General features: G+C 38.4%; 1 non-coding gene across 1 annotated transcript; it reads right to left on the bottom strand.

Annotated features, from left to right (window-relative positions):
* Positions 1 to 2,514: 2,514 nt before the first annotated feature.
* Positions 2,515 to 2,633, bottom strand: LOC126458774 (U8 small nucleolar RNA). The gene has a single exon (XR_007585734.1). It is a non-coding gene; the product is annotated as a U8 small nucleolar RNA (small nucleolar RNA).
* Between the last annotated feature and the right edge of the window lie 9,370 nt (positions 2,634 to 12,003).

Raw genomic sequence — 12,003 nt, 5'->3', positions numbered from 1 at the left:
AAAAATGGTATGGTTTTATAGAGATAAAGTTAAATTACATTGTCTTGGGCACTCCACATCAAACTCTTACAGGATTTGTGTGAAGAATTCAGTTACCGCTATCAAATATTCGTGAAAATGTTTTACGTGGATTAATATTTTACATGGAGATGTCAAGGTTCAGGGACACTACATTCTCACATCATTTCTTTCTGATCTATGATTTTAATTGTCCTCTGTATATGCACTCAACACCGAGCAAGATTATGTAGTGGTTAAGAAAATGAAACCGTATTCGGGAGGAGCAATGTTCAAGTTCCCTTCCGATCCGATCATTTTGATTTTCTGAAATTTGACCGGTTGCTGGGATAGTTTCTTCTCAAAGGCGCCTACAGATAACCGTCTCATTCTGGCTTAAACAACCGGAAAAAGAAAAAATGGAAAATAGCTAGTAAAACAGTTAGGAACCTAGAACCCGTATGAAGTGGGAATCGGCGATCTTTCCCCGAGGTCTGTGCGCGTGCATGTGCGTGCATGTGTGTGTGTGTGTGTGTGTGTGTGTGTGTGTGTGTGTGTGCGCGTGCGTAGGGAGGGGGAATGGGGTTGTCTCTTTAAGCACTACCGTACTCGATGAACAGTCTCGCCTTAACATTGAAATGCTGCACATAGTGGTCGGTCGTAGTTCCCTCACTCCGGCGTGATCGTTCCCTATAATATTGATTGAACTTGCTTTGTAAACGATGTACAGTAATTAATCCTTTAACAACAGGGGCACCATCATTTTTCAGACTATTCCACTACCGTACCCAGTCTAAGGCATGTAATAAATTGTTAAAAATCTTTGTCACATATTTATGAAAGACATTTTATATAAAATCTTTGACGGCGTACTGTAGTGCTTTTATCATACCTTTTACAAAACTCAGAATTTGGTTCTAGCTTTGTCAAAGATATTTGACGGTGTAATATAGGCTTTAACCATGCTAACCTGTGAACTGACAGCAGTTGTGCCTGACAAATACCAGTTAAATCCCCGCCGCATTCCCGCGCAAATAATTTTTCTGATACAAATGTAATTCTCGTACGACGTAGTGAGGACTATATAAAATTACGAAATATTTTGAACTATTTTAAAACTAATCCCGAAAAAAAGCAAAAAGAACAACAACTCACACAAGACTGAAATATGATAAAAATAATGGAAACTTGTTTGATATGTAAATTATTGAATAAATACACCAAGCTGATCACGATTCACGGAATTTACATGACAAATAATACCTGAAAGAAACTGGAATACAGTAGGTTGGATTTCAACATGCATTTGCATATGATATTTCCTTTAATTAATTACTTAGATATGTTTTCCGACGTTTGATTAACCCTTAGCTACTATGGATGTTGGCGGGAACACAATTACTATGGAGAGGCCTCTAAGACCGCCTTTTTGTTTTTATGTATAAAACCGTTGTTTTGGTGAATATAAGTTTTCGTGACTTCCTGTTGTTCGAGATTTACCTATGTAAATTTCCGTTTTTAAACATTATAGAATTTTTAAAAAATTGAAAACTAAAATGCAGCAAAATTTGCAGTTTATTATTTTATGTATTAGTAAACTAACGGGTCATAGTTACCTCTCTACTAACAGTTATCACTAGGGAGATGGTATTACACATTCGCAACATTACTGCATTGAAAAACGTATTTCACTTACGACAAATTGTATTTGGTATCAGATCTGAAATTACTACTTATCTTTCAGCTTTAGACCGGTTATTCCACCCCATATTTCTATCAAGGGAGGAATTTGGCCAAATTTTTATTTCAAAAATCAAGAACATAGTGATTACCTTATGCATTCTTCTGAGGCCCTGAATAAAATTTTTATTGCTTATAGCGTGCATGCATTTCACGCAGATCCTCCTACAGTCTGAGGCGTCTTGTCACGGTCTGTGCGGCTCGCCCCCGTCGGAGGTTCGAGTCCTCCCTCGGGTGTGGTTTGGTCCCATAAGATCTTTGCAGTCAAGGCAGGTGGTTTTTTTTTTTTTTTTTTTTTTTTTTAAATCGAAAATATTCTTCTGTTCTTACGGAAGAAGTTCGCTTCTCCATCGTCACAACCTGTGACTTGTTCACGAGCTTTTCTTCCCCATTAGTATTGTGATCACGAAATATTCGAAATCAGGTCATTATCACTGTCATCAAGTCTTCATCTGAGAATTCGCTGAGGCGTTCGTGAACACATATATCAGTCTCTCATAGAAAACGTTGCATACAACGGGTAGCTTTCCTCACCAAGGAGAAACGATAACGTTAAAAAATAAACACACGCAAACACCATGGCACATCTGCGAGAGCTATCTAACCCTAAAAATAAGAAAGAGATTGAAATAAGGCCGAAGAGTCCACTCTACAGGAGGTGTGAAATATAAGACAAGGGATTGTAACGGTCTGAGAGACCATGTACAATAAGTCGAATGATAATGAAGGTGTAGAACTGTGTTTGATATTGGCTAGTTAGTCTTCAGTGGCAGTAGCATCAGATAGGTCGGTTGAAGAGCGTTGCGATGTCCCTCCAACCGCGTGCAATAAATCACAAGATTCATATTGCACTTTCATCATTTACTACAGTTGGTCAGGATTGACCCCACTGAAGACAAATTTTCACCGTGAAAGTGTGGTACTTATAGTGTAGTGTACGTTTGGTTCTGGGAGAGTGTGCTAAGCATAACTCTAACATATCGACTCACTTCGAAGTTGCAGCAATCAGCGTGGTATAAATAGAAAACATAAACAGTAAAATTGCTATGAATAAGTGGAAAATATTTTCTACGCCTTTTTTGTCACTAGTTTTTTTGGATGTGGAACGCTTTTGCTGGTGCAGCGCACCTGTTGAGCGTTCACGGAACTGTGTAGTTACGGAGTGTCCCGTGGTAGCGCTGACGCTGCTCTGTGGAACTAGTGCCGGTGACAGCCGCTAGAGGCTGCAAGTCTTCACTATCGGCAATTTCGGCGGCAGGGAAAGGTGACCGAGGACCGTACGAACACGTGGTTAGGTTAAATTAATACATCTTTTCCAAACCGGTGGTTCGCAACCCCCCTCCCCCTCCCCCCCCCCCCCCCAGGGAGATCGCAAAATATTTCAAGGGGTCCGCCTAAACTCTTCTCCATAATTGTTAGTGGTGTTCAGACAGCATCTAGTCACAAATTTCAGTTCTTTATTCATGCTTTCATTACAACATGTGCTGCATTTTTTACTGATTAGTTATCCTAAAATATAAATAAGAATTAATTATAAGCACATCCGCAATTGTTTCGAGGTTAGGCCATTGTAATAAATTATTCCTTTAAGCCCTCGTTACATTATGTGTAACATCGGGCATTTATCACATTATTTCCACAATAAGTTAATGTTTAACGCGAATGCATGGTCTACAGTTATGTAAAGTGTTAGGAATGCATTTGATTTCGCTACTTTGTGCTCTAACAATACTAACAGCATTACCGCGACCGCACTAAGCCACTGTTACATGGCGGTCAGGCCTTTGATTTTCAACAGTAGCCTAGTTCTTCTTCCATTTTGGCAAATGGTGTTGTCAGTTGTGTGTCAGAATCGCTTACGTTCACATTAAAATGGATAACTGGTTAAAAAGTGTAAGTTTGAAAGGGAAACAAGATTTAACAAAATCGCAAGTTAGTGTTGACCGACGACAAAAGTGACCCGTGCGCAGAGAAAAGAAAATAAAATACGCTGATAATTACATTAGGTTTGGATTTTCATATGTAGATTCCCATATGAATCATTAAAATTCATCTTAGCTGTGACGGGCGGAACCATATGCAGGAATGGACAGCTCAATTTTAAGTATCTCGATTTCAATAACTATTCATATATTTAACTGAGTACTGTACCAATCCACGGCAACAAAATTATCGGTAAGTATATTTGTAAAATAGGAAGTTTTATTCTGATTTTAAAAAGTCCATTTTTTTAAATTGTTGTAATGAATAGGCTACATAAAGTCCCTTCTACCAAATTCTTTGTATGTAATCGATACATGTAAACAGTAGTTTCAAAATATATTTTACTACAGTGGACCACACGAACAAGTTTGAGTTCATCTAAATAATTCTGTTTATTTACGTAAATGAATATACGTTGTTGTACGAACATAATTAATATACATTGGTGCCGGATGATGATATTGATATCTCTCTTGGCACACAACCTTTCCATGTGGTGCCGTAAAATATTCTTAGAATTCTTGTCGTACTCCCTGTGCATCACAGGAAGATCTTCGAGGTATCTTTGATAAATTCGTTAAGCTTGTATAGTTGCGAGTGGCTTCTCTCCACTCTCGAAGAGTAATTACACCATTATCTACGTCTTCTGTATTGAAACTATTTGAAGGTGAATAAATAGTTCTGGACGTTGCACTTGGCCTTAAAAAATTATGGAGATACTCACAAGTTTTTGTAACTTTCAGATTTCTCAACTTTAAATAACAATGGCTTCCTAAACACTCTAAAAACAGAGGACATTATTCCGAAAGCGTTTACGACAGTAAGTTGTGCGCGAGAAAGACGGTAATTAAATATTCTTTCCTCCGACCTTGGTAACTGACCATCACACGGTTTCATTTTATTTGTCGTCAATGGAAATGCCTCGTCCGCTACTAAAACTTATGGTGTCAGATTTTCTCTCCCTGGAAGATATTCTGGGGAGAAATGTTTAATTTATTTTCCGTTAAAGCTTTATGAAATGAAGTGTTCTTAAAAACTCTGATATGCGATCCTGACAACCAACATGCACATACTAAAAGTAGTAATTTGCGTCTGCAATCGCCTTTTTTGTACTTAATATATACTCACTTCGAGTATTGGCAGGGCAAAATTTGCACATGTTTGCCATCTGTGGGTCCTACACAGTGAGGGAAGTTCCATTTCACTTCAAAATTTCTGGCGACATTCTTCCATTTTCAGTATCCTTTGGAATCTGGGAAGTAAAACATATTACTTTCCCAACTTTTTAGAAACAAAAGATGAAGATGCAAGTTAGCGTTTTGAAGGTAATGTGCGTCGAACACCAACTACGTCTCATGAGAAACACAGAGAAAGAGAATTATTAAACCCAAAAAAAGAACGGCTCAGGAAATGGAGAGAGATGCTCGAGTTGAGGAAGCTTAACCAGACTTAAAGCTGTTAACAGATGAATGGAGTGTGTATGGAGAGTTCATCGCCAATGAAATGAGGAAACTTCCCCTGACAACACAAACGTAGGTGAAGCATATCATTGGAAATGTGCTATTCAGAGCAGCGTGGGGGGAGTATGAGAACCGAACTCCCAGCATCACATCATTACCGGCTGTCGTATCGGAAAACAGTGCAGAAATAGAGCGAAGAATTCACTGAAGCACCAGGTACGTCAGAAGAGCGCCATCAATTTTTGAGATTTAAAAAAAATAAGTGAAATACTTTGCACCAGTTACTTACTTAAAATGAAAATAAATTATTTACATAAAGTGAGTATCGAATGTTGTGTACTTACCTTTATGTAGTTCTTCAACAGTGATGAAATAGCTTCACATACTTCTGGCACTATGAGGGAAATAGCAGAATATGATACTTTGAATGAGTACAGTAGTGACTTGTACGAATCCCCAGTGGCTAAAAATCGTAACACGATGGCCAGTCGAAATCTTGGTGAAATATTGTCTTAGCAATTGGTACCTTTCTTTAGAATATGAGGTGTAATTAACTGTAGTAAATAATTTAAGCCTTCACTGGACATTCTTGTAAAATTACTAAATAATGCACCATAATCTGCTACTAGATCTCCTGTTATATTCGTTCGTGGTCCTTCTTTAAATATTCATCTCTTCCACTATAGTTTCCTTTTCCGTTTATTTTCATTTCTATTGTTAGCGGCGTGTGCGATAACCAAGTAAGTAGCCGCCGCAATCACTTTATCACTCATTTTCATGCAAGACCAACTCATTGTGGCACAAATTCTGTTGCTTTGATATAAATTAACCTGTCGCATACAAAATAGGCTGCAAGATGTTGCCTTTTGTAGCATACTAAAAGACGACGCACGCCACATTTCCGTAGCATGCCACAATATTGCAAGATGTTGCCCGGCGTAAACGAGCCTTAAAAAACTAAACACTATGCCACATAAACAAATTTGCTGATTTTTCTACACGAAAAGCTAACGAGTGGAAAAATACTTTTGTATCCGCTGTAAACAGTGACAAGGAGAATACTCTTGAAGCGTTTTATTGCATTAGCTACAGCACTGCTAAAACTGCAAAACCTCATTCCAACGTTGCTGAGGATTTAGGGCGGCCATATATAAATGATGATGTGCAGTGCATGCTTGGAGAATCTTTCACAAAAAAGGTCATTATGGTATCTTTGTCCAACAATACGATCAACCGCCGTATTAATAAACAAGTCAAATTATGTCGAAAATGAAATTTTGGAAAGAGTTCGTGCGAGTCCTTTTGCGATTCAACTTGACAAATCTACTGATGTTAACAATTTAGTCATTTCACTTTTCGTCCGCTTTATTAATGAGGAGTCCGCAGAAGAGGAGCTACTATTCTGCAGACCCTTAAAAGAGCGAACTACGGGAGGAGATATATTTAAGTTGCCGACGAATACTTTCGCAAAAATTCAATGGACTGGACTCTCTGAGTAAGTATTTGTTCAGGCGTAACGAAATTTATGACAGGGCGTTATGCTGTGTTTGTTGCCAAAAGTTTATTAAGGCCCGGCCTAAAGATTCCCGCATCTTTGCAATGCTGTGTGAGGAAATGGGAAACACTTAACAAGCATTTTATTGTCTCACATTGTAGTTAGGTGGCTATTGCGAGATAGAACTATATACAGACTGTATGAGCTTGACGAAGTTGACATTTTTGTCACCAGCCATATCTTTCAGTAAGAAAGTGCATGGAAGATGTAATTTGAGTTCAGACATTAGCTTCTTTGGCAGACTCTTTCTCAAAAATTAACAGTTAAAACTTATCTCTCTAGGGGTCAGATTTAAACGTTTATAATGTGCAAGACGTATCGAGTCATTAATTAAAAAAACTGAATTTTTGGGAATCATTTGCTTCCACCGCGCGGAGTTGAATGCATAAATTCTAATTAAAGTTCACCAACCTGCAGTCTTTTACAGTTGTCCCTTGCACATAAACAGCACGTAGGTCGTGAATCCGCAATCTTGAGGCTGAAAGAAACTCTTTGCGAGGAACTGCTATTTTAGGGAGGAATTAAATTTCGTATCAGTTTGTTTATACGGAATGCCACTTGTTTTTTATTAGCAGAACACGAGAAACTGCACAGTTACATTCCACCTTAGAGTTACGAATGAATTCTATTCTTCAACAAATTAATGAACTGTATATTTCCGTAATTAATATGTCCAAATAACCATACGTCGCTAATAAAGTCTTAAGTTAAACGACCGAGGCACACAACGTGTCTGACTTCCGACACTGCCGAACCAGCGTTAATGTTACAGCCGAACCACTTCGCCCGCCATCCAAGTGAAGGCACGATCCGGAGATCCTCTGCCTTTTCGTTTTGCAGTTGTTTATTGTCCTGCTGGTTATTAATACTTGTGAAATAACGGAATGATAGCACGCTGTTGAGAGATGCTTTAAATTGAAAGTCAAGTAAATACGGTGTTTAGTTTTTCTAATATTAATAATAGATGATTCTCATTTTGGCGCGCAACTTCCAAACCCAGCAGCCAATCACGGAGAAGCATCACAATTTAGGCAGTCTTTCCCACGAAACCCGCACCGAACAAACCATCTGTCAACTATACCTCACAGGACATTACGTAATCTTGCCATAGCTGCCTTCTCAACCGCTCTAAAAAAGAGCCTCTTGTAGCCGAATATGATGACTGCAAAGCCAGAAATATTACACAGCCCCCTCCTTCAGAGATTTCCAAAAAATGGGATGTTATTGCAAACAACAATTAATTTTGGAAATAAACAAATTTTTATTTGAATTTTTATTAATTTTTCAGCTGTCATTTCTCAAGAGTCGCACCATTCCACAATACTCTCATTTCTGGTTGTTTTTCAAAAGTTGAATCAACATTATATTTTTTGATTCTCAGATTATTAATCAACTTATATAATCATAAAATAAAAAATTTTGTGATTACACAAAAACTAATCGTTACCCACAATAAATTCGTGTATAACCCTATATCGCAAAATCATTGATCTTTAATTACACTTTCTATACTAATTACATCATCCTTTAAAGATTTACAAAGTACTGTCATTCTGCACCTTTGTGGTAGTGACAGTCTGTTGTTAACTTACAAATTACAGTTTCTACTGTGTACTCCACAGTAGTCTTCTATTTCCGAGGAAAATTTAATTCGCAACATTTCATATTGCCGTTAAGCTACTATCGGAGCATTGTCCATTAAATTCAACAAAATGTTTATCGAGAAGTTACATTGCTATACAATTCTATCGGTGCATTGGCGTCCATTAAATTCGACAAAATATTTTTTACACTTCTTTAGTATTATGTCGGCATCACGCCGTTCTGCACTTATTTATGTGAATGCGTCATAAAGACGTCCACTTCACATGCTTACAAAGAAAATAAACAACACCTATACTTTTCACAAATACTTGGAGACGGAAGAACTTCGCACTCACACCTTTTACCAGAAACATACTCAAACAGCCCACAACAGAAACGTATACTGATGATGCTGTTGTCCATAATGTGGTCTTGCGTTGTGAAACTCCACACTTCCCGAAGTGGTGTTGAATTCTACAACTGTCAGCCCATTCTCCCTTCTCCATCCCCAGCTTACAGCTCCAGTACAATTCCATGAAACAGTACAAAATGCCTTCAATTAATTTACTAATAATTTTAAACAAATTTTAAATAAACGTGTTTTTATACACTGTTACAATATAAATACATAATGTTTTGTTTCGATTTAATGTAGTTATAAACAAAGCTAATGTTTACGTTGTACTGCGAGAGTGTTTCATCAAAGTTTTTGTTTTGGTCGCAGCTGTAGCTACATACAGCTGAGGCATTGCCCTTCGCTTCTTGAAGAGCTTTGTGCGTGCTCGCACCATCTGTTACTTCGGTGCCGGCCGAAGTGGCCGTGCGGTTAAAGGCGCTGCAGTCTGGAACCGCAAGACCGCTACGGTCGCAGGTTCGAATCCTGCCTCGGGCATGGATGTTTGTGATGTCCTTAGGTTAGTTAGGTTTAACTAGTTCTAAGTTCTAGGGGACTAATGACCTCGGCTGTTGAGTCCCATAGTGCTCAGAGCCATTTTTTTTTTGTTACTTCGGTAATGACACATTCCGCTTGCCGGCGTTACCTGCTCTTTAATTCGTACCCACGGAGGCTTTCAATCGCCATTGACAGATACATCAAGGGAACGTTTTTGAACCTTGCTTCAGTTATAATGCACAAAACTTCATTTACCAAATCGTTGCTTCATTCCACAGTATGAGACATCGTTCCTTCTACATTTGTGTGTCGTTGTTGCTACAAAAAGTACTAGTGGAACTCTATTCATGTAATGACAGTGTTTTTTCTACTGACTTTCACATACGAACATTGTGTGACTTTGTAATGTGTAGGGGCTAATTATTCTTAGCTAGTCATTTATTGCACCGTCCTTCCATCTTTAAAACCAGTGTGTGTTTTTACTCTCAATACTTCATATTACGTCGCGTTCTATTTAAACCTTATTTACTACGTTCATGTCTTACGAGATTTCCATGTCAGTTTTGTCTTATGTCGGCAATATGTCTATTTCCTTTGTATTTCATAAAATAGTTGGCGGAAACCACTTCGTCCATAAATACTACTTGAAGGTCGACTTACGCGTTGTCGGGTGCCTTTCCTCCCTCTCTCTTCATTAATGATTGGCCGACTTACCTGTCGCCTAGAAACCATTCTTTCTCCCATTTCCCTCTATGTAAATAATTGGCCAACTTTTCTGTCGCCTAAAAATTATAACTCTCCATTTACTATAAACTTCTTTGGCAGGACTATCGTAGCCTGTTAATGCATCGTAATTCATTACAGCGGAAACCACTGCGCCTTTTCAGTCCATACTAAAGAGTAACGATATATCTATGACAAAATAAACATCGTGTCAAGACAACATTTAGTTATTTCCGTCATTTTTGTCACCAGAATTGCTTCTATTGATCACTGTCATATTCTCTTACCTGGTTTAGCGTTGTCCTCTTCTGTAGCCTTCAGCTCATTTGTACGCGTTATTTCATCTGTTGCGTATAATAGCCCTCCTCTTCCTTTCCTGTTCTTAAAATGTTTTCAACTTAATAGATTTGTTTATCGTTGTAGTAGGCTAAATATTTAAAAATTGTTCCACTACATATTTTATGTTTTTTTGTGTGCATTAATGTGGTACTGGTTTCTTGTTGTAATCATATAATGTGCTCTCTTCTACATCTACATCGATACTTAGCAAATTACATTGAAGTGTCTGGCAGAGGGTTCATCGAACCACCATCACAATTCTATATTATTCCAATCTCGTAAAGCGCGCGGTAAGAACGAACACGTGTATCTTTTCGTACGAGCTCTGATTTCCCATATTTTATCTTGGGGAACGCCAGAACGGAAGTATTTTAGAAATCGAAAATATTTCAAAAGGAGTGGAACGAAGCTTTCCTCCGGTGACAAAATATTTTCCTATTCCGAGGAGAAAGTTGGTGATTGGAATTTCGTGAGAAGATTGCTCCGCAACGAAAAACACCTTTGTGTTAATGATGCCCAACCCAAATCATGTATCATTTCAGTGGCACTCTTTCACCTATTTCGCGATGATGCAAAACGTGCTGCCCTTCTTTGAACTTTTTCGACGTACTCCGTCAAGCCTACCACACCGCGCAGCAGTATTCTAAAAGAGGACGGACAAGCGTGGTGTAGGCAGTCTCACTAGTAGATATGTTACATTTCCTAAGTGTCCTACCAACAAAACGCAATCTTTGGTTAGCATTCCTTACAACATTTTCTGTGTGTTCCTTCCAATTTAAGTTGTTCGTAATCGTAATTCTTAGGTATTTAGTTGAATTTACGGCCTTTATATTCGACTGATTTATCGTGAACCAAAGTTTAACGGATTCCTTTTTAGCACTTATGTGGATGACCTCACACTTTTCGTTATTTAGGGTCAATTGCCAATTTTCGCACCATACAGATATCTTTTCTAAATCGCTTTGCAATTTGTTTTGATCTTCTGATGACTTTGCTAGTCGATAAACGACAGCATCATCGGCAAACAACCTTAGCCGGCTGCTCAGATTGTCTCCCAAATCGTTTATATAGTAGACAAGAAACAGCAAAAGGCTTATAACACTATCTTGGGGAACGCCAGAACGGAAGTATTTTACAAATCGAAAATATTTCAAAAAGAGTGGAACGAAGCTTTCCTCCGGTGACAAATTTGTGCTGCTGAAGGCGTGGCGAAAGTAGCACCCGGAAGAGAAGATAATGAGAAGCCAGACTCTGCTGCTTTCGTCGTAAACAGCAGCGAAGGGCGTGTTTGTGTCGTAAGAATTACCTTTGTCCAGATGAAATGCGTTGTGACAGCAGCAGTAGGACTGAAAGATGTCCGGCTGAAGATGCTTTGCGACGCGGAATCACGTAAGAGAGCATCCACCCATGATAAAGTAATAATACCGACGGTGAATTGCTGATGGGACTAGTTAGTTTATGCCACAAATCGTATTCAGAATAAGCGTTATGAGATGGAAGTTGCCGTTTCAACAACAGTCGCACAATTTTGCATAATACTTCAGGCTGATTATTTGCATGACTATAATTCTGTATCATTGTCTATTGAGAAATTTCTCTACACCAGTATTTCAAAACTGTTTTCGTTTCCAGCGCCCTTAACATAGAATTTTCCGCGGCGCTCCGATTCATAACATCGGTCTATACAGGATGACCATTAATAAAACAAACTGCAGGGACGGATTTCTGAC

Source organism: Schistocerca serialis, chromosome 2, assembly GCF_023864345.2.
Source record: "Schistocerca serialis cubense isolate TAMUIC-IGC-003099 chromosome 2, iqSchSeri2.2, whole genome shotgun sequence".
Lineage (NCBI taxonomy): Eukaryota > Metazoa > Arthropoda > Insecta > Orthoptera > Acrididae > Schistocerca > Schistocerca serialis.
Note: the sequence above shows the minus strand (reverse complement) of the source record. Positions and strands in the feature narration are given on the sequence as shown.